Source organism: Oncorhynchus keta, unplaced genomic scaffold (assembly GCF_023373465.1).
Source record: "Oncorhynchus keta strain PuntledgeMale-10-30-2019 unplaced genomic scaffold, Oket_V2 Un_contig_8226_pilon_pilon, whole genome shotgun sequence".
Taxonomy (NCBI): domain Eukaryota; kingdom Metazoa; phylum Chordata; class Actinopteri; order Salmoniformes; family Salmonidae; genus Oncorhynchus; species Oncorhynchus keta.
The window spans coordinates 1,229-10,325 of NW_026289931.1; the positions used below are offsets into that span (position 1 = coordinate 1,229).

Here is a 9,097-nt window from a genome sequence, read left to right on the forward strand (position 1 = left end):
AATGTAATAAAATGTGGAACAAGGGGAAGGGGTCTGAATACTTTACTGTACTGGAGACCGAGACTGATGTTTTTACTGAGACAGACTGAGGAAATATAGACGAGAGGAGCTTTTCATTTGACTTCATATATTGATGTTAATTGTATACAGTGGGGCAAAAAAGTATTTAGTCAGCCACCAATTGTGCAAGTTCTCCCACTTAAAAAGATGAGAGAACATCACTGCTCTAGAGGAGATCTGCATGGGGGAATGGGCCAAAATACCAGCAACAGTGTGTGAAAACCTTGAGAAGACTTACAGAAAACATTTGACCTCTGTCATTGCCAACAAAGGGTATATAACAAAGTATTGAGAAACTTTTGTTATTGACCAAATACTTATTTTCCACCATAATTTGCAAATAATTTCATAAAAAATCCTACAATGTGATTTTCTGGATTTTTTTTCCTTCTCATTTTGTCTGTCATAGTGGATGTGTACCTATGATGAAGATTACAGGCCTCTCTCATCTTTTTAAGTGGGAGAACTTGCACAATTGGTGGCTGACTAAATACATTTTTGTCCCACTGTATGTGAAAGGTTCATTATGACCGACTGTGTTGTTCTGTATTCCAGGTGACTTCTTGAAGACGTTGGAGGACCCGGACCTGAACGTGCGGCGGGTTGCCCTGGTAACCTTCAACTCCGCAGCCCATAATAAGCCCTCTCTCATCAGAGACCTACTGGATACGGTCCTGCCACACCTCTACAACGAGACCAAAGTCCGCAAGGAACTCATCAGAGAGGTACGGGACGAACCAAGCTGATGTTCCTCTTCTGCTTCAGTTGTTCACACCTTCTGTCGTTCTTCATCTTCTCTTCCCTTGTTTTCTGTTATCTCTAGGTTGACATGGCTTTCATTGGTGCTTCACTTCCTTCCTGCCTTCCTTCCTTCCTGCCTTCCTGCCTTCCTGCCTTCCGGCCTTCCTTCCTTCCTTCCTTCCTTCCTTCCTTCCTTCCTTCCTTCCTTCCTTCCTTCCTTCCTTCCTTCCTGCCTTCCTTCCTTCCTTCCTTCCTTCCTTTGTCTGTTATCCTTCTGTCGTTCTTCATCTACTCTTCCCTTTGTTTTCTGTTATCTCTAGGTTGACATGGCTTTCATTGGTGCTTCACTTCCTTCCTGCCTTCCTTCCTACCTTCCTGCCTGCCTTCCTGCCTGCCTTCCTTCCTTCCTGCCTTCCTACTTTTGTCTGTTATCCTTCCTTTCGTGTTTTGTTGTTTTAAGTTTTATTGACAAGTTTTATTTACTTGCAATTCTTGTCCTCTGTCGTCGTTCTACCTTTTAGTTGAGTTACTTTAGATAAGGGTCTTCTAAATGACCTGTCTTCTCCCCCAGGTTGAGTTACTTTAGATAAGAGAGATTTTCTCCCCCAGGTTGAGTTACTTTAGATAAGGGTCTTCTCCCCCAGGTTGAGTTACTTTAGATAAGAGGGTCTTCTCCCCAGAGTTGAGTTACTTTAGATAAGAGGGTCTTCTCCCCCCAGAGTTGAGTTACTTTAGATAAGAGGGTCTTCTCCCCCAGGTTGAGTTACTTTAGATAAGAGGGTCTTCATGGCCTGTCTTCTCCCCCAGGTTGAGATGGGACCCTTTAAACACACAGTGGACGATGGTCTTCTTAATGTCTTCTCCCCCAGGTTGAGATGGGACCCTTTAAACACACAGTGGACGTGCATGGTCTTCTTAATGACCTGTCTTCTCCCCCAGGTTGAGATGGGACCCTTTAAACACACAGTGGACGATGGTCTTCTTAATGACCTGTCTTCTCCCCCAGAGTAGGAGATAGGACCCTTTAAACACACAGTGGACGATGGTCTTCTTAATGACCTGTCTTCTCCCCCAGGTTGAGATGGGACCCTTTAAAACACAGTGGACGATGGTCTTCTTAATGACCGGTCTTCTCCCCCAGAGTTGAGATGGGACCCTCTAAACACACAGTGGACGTGGTCTTCTTAATGACCTGTCTTCTCCCCCAGGTTAGTAGGACCCTTTAAACACAGTGGACGATGGTCTTCTTAATGACCTGTCTTCTCCCCCAGGTTGAGATGGGTCCCTCTAAACACAGTGGACGATGGTCTTCTTAATGACCTGTCTTCTCCCCCAGGTTGAGATGGGTCCCTCTAAACACACAGTGGACGATGAGTCAACTCTTAATGACCTGTCTTCTCCCCCAGGTTGAGATGAGTCCCTTTAAACACACAGTGGACGATGGTCTGGACTTAATGAACCTGTCTTCTCCCCCAGCTGTTGAGACAGGGACCCTTTAAACACACGTGGACGATGGTCTGGACATACGAAGGCAGCGTTTGAGTGCATGTACAGCTTCCTGGACAGGACTTCAACAATAGCCTGCCTGGAGACATCTTTGAGTTCCTCAACCACAGGAGAGAGAGGTAGTCTGGCCAGATCACGACATCAGGTAGAGACAGCTTCCTGACAGGACTTCAGACAATAGCCTGCCTGGAGAGGTAGTCTGTATGTAGATCAGACAACAGGAGAGAGAGAGTAGTCTGTATGTAGATCGAACCAGACAGGAGAGGTAGTCTGTATGTAGATCAGACAACAGGGAGAGAGAGAGGTAGTCTGTATGTAGATCAGACAACAGGAGAGAGAGAGGTAGTCTGTATGTAGATCAGACAACAGGAGTAGTCTGTAGAGATCAGACAACAGGAGAGAGGAGGTAGTCTGTATGTAGATCAGACAACAGGAGAGAAGAGAGAGAGAGGAGTGAATCTGTATGTAGATCAGACAACAGAGAGGAGAAGAGGTAGTCTGTATGTAGATCAGACAACAGGAGAGAGAGAGAAGAGAGGTAGTCTGTATGTAGATCAGACAACAGGAGAGAGAGAGAGAGGTAGTCTGTATGTAGATCAGACAACAGGAGAGAGAGAGAGAGGTAGTCTGTATGTAGATCAGACAACAGGAGAGAGAGAGGTAGTCTGTATGTAGATCCAGACAACAGAGAGGAGAGAGAGGTAGTCTGTATGTAGATCAGACAACAGGAGAGAGAGAGAGAGGTAGTCTGTATGTAGATCAGACAACAGGGAGAGAGAGAGAGAGGTAGTCTGTATGTAGATCAGACAACAGGAGAGAGAGGTAGTCTATGTAGATCCAGACAACAGGAGGAAGAGAGAGAGGTAGTCTGTATGTAGATCAGACAACAGGAGAGAGAGAGAGGAGTCTGTATGAGATCCAGACAACAGGAGAGAGGAGAGGTAGTCTGTATGTAGATCAGACAACAGGAGAGAGAGAGAGAGGTAGTCTGTATGTAGATCAGACAACAGGAAGAGAGGTAGTCTGTGTAGATCAGACAGGAGGAAGAGAAGAGGTAGTCTGTATGTAGATCAGACAACAGGAGAGAGAGAGAGGTAGTCTGTATGTAGATCAGACAACAGGAGAGAGAGAGGGGTAGTCTGTATGTAGATCAGACAACAGGAGAGAGAGAGGTAGTCTGTATGTAGATCCAGACAACAAGAGAGAAGGTAGTCTGTATGTAGATCAGACAACAGGAGAGAGAGAGGAGTAGTCTGTATGTAGATCCAGACAACAGGAGAGAGAAGGTAGTCTGTATGTAGATCAGACAACAGGAGAGAAGAGAGAAGGTAGTCTGTATGTAGATCAGACAACAGGAAGAGAGAGAGAGGTAGTCTGTATGTAGATCAGACAACAGGAAGAGAGAGAGGTAGTCTGTATGTAGATCAGACAACAGGAGAGAGAGAGAGGTAGTCTGTATGTAGATCAGACAACAAGAGAGAGGTAGTCTGTATGTAGATCAGACAACAGGAAGAGAGAGAGAGGTAGTCTGTATGTAGATCAGACAACAGGAGAGAGAGAGAGGTAGTCTGTATGTAGATCAGACGACAAGAGAGAGAGAGAGGTAGTCTGTATGTAGATCAGACAACAGGAGAGAGAGAGAGGTAGTCTGTATGTAGATCAGACAACAGGAGAGAGAGAGGTAGTCTGTATGTAGATCAGACAACAGGAGAGAGAGAGAGGTAGTCTGTATGTAGATCAGACAACAGGAGAGAGAGAGAGGTAGTCTGTATGTAGATCAGACAACAGGAGAGAGAGAGGTAGTCTGTATGTAGATCAGACAACAGGAGAGAGAGAGAGAGGTAGTCTGTATGTAGATCAGACAACAGGAGAGAGAGAGAGGTAGTCTGTATGTAGATCAGACAACAGGAGAGAGAGAGAGGTAGTCTGTATGTAGATCAGACAACAGGAGAGAGAGAGAGGTAGTCTGTATGTAGATCAGACAACAGGAGAGAGAGAGGTAGTCTGTATGTAGATCAGACAACAGGAGGGAGAGAGAGAGAGAGGTAGTCTGTAGATCAGACAACAGGAGAGAGAGAGGTAGTCTGTATGTAGATCAGACAACAGGAGAGAGAGAGGTAGTCTGTATGTAGATCAGACAACAGGAGAGAGAGAGAGGTAGTCTGTATGTAGATCAGACAACAGGAGAGAGAGAGAGAGGTAGTCTGTATGTAGATCAGACAACAGGAGAGAGGGAGGGAGGTAGATCAGACGACAGGAGGGAGAGGGACGGGAGAGTAGATAGATCAGACGACAGGGAGAGAAGGTAGTCTGTATGTAGATCCAGACGACAGGAGAGAGAGGAGAGAGGGGTAGTCTGTATGTAGATCAGACAACAGGAGAGAGAGTAGGTAGATCAGACGACAGGAGAGAGGGAGGTAGATCAGACGACAGGAGAGAGGGAGGTAGATCAGACGACAGGAGAGAGGGAGGTAGATCAGACGACAGGAGAGAGGGAGGTAGATCAGACGACAGGAGAGAGGGAGGGATGTAGATCAGACGACAGGAGAGAGGGAGGGATGTAGATCAGACGACAGGAGAGAGGGAGGGATGTAGATCAGACGACAGGAGAGAGGGAGGGATGTAGATCAGACGACAGGAGAGAGGGAGGTAGGTAGATCAGACGACAGGAGAGAGGGAGGGATGTAGATCAGACGACAGGAGAGAGGGATGTAGATCAGACGACAGGAGAGAGGGAGGTAGATCAGACGACAGGGAGAGAGGGAGGTAGATCAGACGACAGGAGAGAGGGAGGTAGATCAGACGACAGGAGAGAGGGAGGGATGTAGATCAGACGACAGGAGAGAGGGAGGGATGTAGATCAGACGACAGGAGAGAGGGAGGGAGGTAGATCAGACGACAGGAGAGAGGAGGTAGATCAGACGACAGAGAGGAGGTAGCAGACGACAGGAGAGAGGAGGTAGATCAGGCGACAGGAGGAGGTAGATCAGACGACAGGAGAGGGAGGTAGATCAGGCGACAGGAGAGAGGGAGGTAGATCCAGACGACAGGAGGGAGGGTAGATCAGACGACAGGAGAGAGGGAGGGTAGATCAGACAACAGGAGGAGGGTAGTCTGTATGTAGATCCAGACAACAGGAGGAGAAGGTAGTCTGTAGGTAGATCGGAACGACAGGAGGGAGGGAGGTATGTAGATCAGACGACAGGAGGAGAGGGAGGTAGGGAGGTAGATCAGACAACAGGGAGAGAGGTAGTCTGTGAGGGAGGGAGGGAGGTAGATCAGGATCAGACAGGGAGGGAGGAGGGAGGTAGATCAGACGACAGGAGAGAGAGGAGAGAGGGAGGTATGTAAATCAGACGACAGGAGAGAGGAGGGAGGAGTAGATCAGACAACAGGGAGGAGAGGTAGTCATGTAGATCAGGAGAGGAGAAGGAGAGGTAGGGAGGTAGATCAGACGACAGGGAGAGAGGGAGGTAGATCCCAGACGACAGGAGAGAGGGGGTCTGTATGATTTAGAGAGAGAGGGCTGTATAATGACATCACAGGGCCTGTATTGAGGAGTGTTGGTTTATGGGGATAGTCTGTTGTAGATCAGACAATGCTGACGTTCTGATGCTGGCTAGACTCTCCACTCTGTGTCCCAGGAGTGCTGTGCTACAGAGGCTGGACAGACTGGTTGAGACGCAGGAGAGCGCCACCTGCACCACCAAGGTGATCAGACCAGACACACTGTCCCTGGTATAGTACCATTCACAGAGACCAGGGACACACTGTCCCTGGTAGAGGACCATTCACAGACGACAGGACCCAACACTGTCCCAGGGTATAGTACCATTCACAGACAGCAGGACCCAACACTGTCCCTGGTAAGTACCATTCACAGACACCAGACCCAGGGACACTGTCCCTGGTATAGGGACCATTCACAGAGACCAGACACACTGAGGGAGGTATAGTACCATTCACAGAGAGAGGAGGACACACTAGATCCCTGGAGAGGAGGGACCATTCACAGAGAGAGGGACACACTGTCCAGCGGGAGAGAGGGATACCATTCACACGGGAGACCAGACACACTGTCCCTGGTATAGTACCATTCACAGAGACCAGACAGGGACTGTCCCTGGTATAGTACCATTCACAGAGACCAGACACAGGTAGTCCCTGGGAGGGAGGTACCATTCATCAGAGACGGGAGACCAGACACACTGTCCCTGGTATAGGACCATTCAGGTAGACCAGACCAGACACATTGTCCCTGGTATAGTACCATTCACAGAGGACCAGACCAGACACACTGTCCCTGGTATAGGTACCATTCACAGGAGACCAGAGGGAGACACACTGTCCCTGGGAGAGAGGAGGGACCAGGTAGACCAGACCAGACACACTGTCCCTGAGTATCAGTACCATTCACAGGACCAGACCAGACACTGTCCCTGGTATAGTACCATTCAGGCGACCAGACCAGACACACTGTCCCTGGATAGTACCATTAGGGAGAGACCAGACCAGACACACTGTCCTGGTATAGTACCAGGAGAGGGAGGACCAGACCAGACACATTGTCCCTGGTATAAGTACCATTCGACAGAGACCAGACCAGACACACTGAGAGGAGGTATCAGTACCATTCACAGAGACCAGACCAGACACATTGTCCCTGGTATGAGGAGTGTTGGTTTACATATTGTTTATCAGACCAGACGTTCCTGATCCTGGCTATAGTACCATTCAGAGTCCCAGACCAGACACACTGTCCCTGGTATAGTACCATTCACAGAACCAGACCAGACACACTGTCCCTGGGTATATTACCATTCACAGAGACCAGACCAGACACACTGTCCCTGGTATAGTACCATTCACAGACACCAGACAACACACTGTCCCTGGTGCTAGTACCATTCAGACACCAGACCAGACACACTGTCCCTGGTATAGTACCATTCACAGAGACCAGACCAGACACACTGTCCCTGGTATAGTACCATTCACAGAGACCAGACCAGACACACTGTCCTGGTATAGTACCATTCACAGAGACCAGACCAGACACACTGTCCCTGGTATAGTACCATTCACAGAGACCAGACCAGACACACTGTCCCTGGTACAGTACCATTCACAGAGACCAGACCAGACACACTGTCCCTGGTATAGCACCATTCACAGAGACCAGACACACTGTCCCTGGTATAGCACCATTCACAGAGACCAGACACACTGTCCTGGTATAGTACCATTCACAGAGACCAGACCAACACTGTCCTGGTATAGTACCATTCACAGAGACCAGACCCAACACACTGTCCCTGGTATAGTACCATTCACAGGACCAGACCAGACACACTGTCCTGGTATGGTACCATTCACAGAGACCAGACACACTGTCCCTGGTATAGTACCATTCACAGAGACCAGACACACTGTCCCTGGTATAGCACCATTCACAGAGACCAGACACACTGTCCCTGGTATAGCACCATTCACAGACCATACACTGTCTCCTGGTATAGTACCATTCACAGAGACCAGACCAACACTGTCCCTGGTATGAGTACCATTCACAGACCATACACACTGTCCCTGGTATAGTACTATTCACAGAGACCAGACACACTGTCCCTGGTATAGTACCATTCACAGAGACCAAGACACACTGTCCCTGGTATAGTACCATTCACAGACACAGACCATTCACAGAGACCAGACACACTGTCCCTGGTATAGTACCATTCACAGAGACCAGACACACTGTCCTGGTATAGTACCAATCACAGAGACCAGACCAGACACACTGTCCCTGGTATAGTACCATTCACAGACCCAGACACACTGTCCCTGGTATAGTACCATTCACAGACACCAGACACACTGTCCCTGGTATAGTACCATTCAGAGACCAGATACACTGTCCTGGTATAGTACCATTCAGAGACCAGATACACTGTCCCTGGTATAGTACCATTCAGAGACCAGATACACACTGTCCCTGGTATAGTACCATTCACAGAGACCAGACCCAACACTGTCCCTGGTATAGTACCATTCACAGAGACCAGACCAGACACACTGTCCCTGGTATAGTACCATTCACAGAGACCAGACCCAACACTGTCCCTGGTATAGTACCATTCACAGGGCCAGACCCAACATCCTGGTATCAGTACCATTCAGAGACCAGACACACTGTCCCTGGTATAGTACCATTCAGAGACCAGACCCAACTTTGTCCTGGTATGAGTACCATTCACAGAGACCAGACCCAACACTGTCCCTGGTATAGTACCATTCACAGAGACCAGACCAGACACATCCCTGGTACAGTACCATTCACAGAGACCAGACCAGACACACTGTCCCTGGTACAGTACCATTCACAGAACCAGACCAGACACACTGCTCCCTGGTAGCAGCACCATTCACAGAGACCAGACCCAACACTGTCCCTGGTACAGCACCATTCACAGAGACCAGACCCAACACTGTCCCTGGTACAGTACCATTCACAGAGACCAGACCAGACACACTGTCCCTGGTATAGCACCATTCACAGAGACCAGACCCAACACTGTCCCTGGTATAGTACCATTCACAGAGACCAGACCCAACACTGTCCCTGGTATGGTACCATTCAGAGACCAGACAACACTGTCCCTGGTATAGTACCATTTCACAGAGACCAGACCCAACACTGTCCCTGGTATAGTACCATTCACAGAGACCAGACCCAACACTGTCCCTGGTATAGTACCATTCAGAGACCAGACACTGTCTGGTATAGTAC

General features: G+C 48.6%; 1 long non-coding RNA gene across 3 annotated transcripts; it reads left to right on the forward strand.

The window, feature by feature from the left end:
• The first annotated feature begins 2,601 nt into the window (after positions 1 to 2,601).
• On the forward strand, positions 2,602 to 4,307 carry LOC127926771 (uncharacterized). Of its 3 annotated transcripts, none has more exons than XR_008125062.1 (3): positions 2,602 to 2,649; positions 3,945 to 4,106; positions 4,189 to 4,307. It is a non-coding gene; the product is annotated as an uncharacterized LOC127926771 (long non-coding RNA). The 3 variants fall into 3 exon arrangements; XR_008125060.1 differs by lacking the exon at positions 2,602 to 2,649 and adding an exon at positions 2,865 to 2,967; XR_008125061.1 differs by lacking the exon at positions 2,602 to 2,649 and adding an exon at positions 3,084 to 3,129 and having other exon boundaries at positions 3,943 to 4,106.
• The last annotated feature ends 4,790 nt before the right edge of the window (positions 4,308 to 9,097 follow it).